The sequence below is a fragment of the Heterocephalus glaber genome, unplaced genomic scaffold (genome assembly GCF_053883595.1).
Source record: "Heterocephalus glaber isolate CG9 unplaced genomic scaffold, H.glaber_assembly_v1.0 deba00001745, whole genome shotgun sequence".
In the NCBI taxonomy this organism is placed as follows: domain Eukaryota; kingdom Metazoa; phylum Chordata; class Mammalia; order Rodentia; family Bathyergidae; genus Heterocephalus; species Heterocephalus glaber.
Window position 1 is genome coordinate 2,051,687 of NW_028258451.1, and position 280 is coordinate 2,051,966.

Sequence of the window (280 nt, forward strand, 5' to 3'; positions counted from 1 at the left end):
TTTATTTATTTTGGGTACTGGGGATCAAACTCAGGACCTTGTGCTGTCGAGGCAGGCGCGGTACCACTGAGCTAAATCCCCTAAAGTCCTATTTCTTAGAGCCCTGGGATTTGCTGCTGGCTCAGGAGTGCAGGTTGAAGGACTGTGCTTGGCTCTGGCCACCTGGAAGGACGAGAGGCAGGGAGAGCCCTGGGGTGCCAGGCTGCCCATCCCCTTTCCTCTGCAGCCCTGCAGGGGTGAACAGGCGCTTCCGTGCGGAACACCAAGCCCGTCTCCCTCC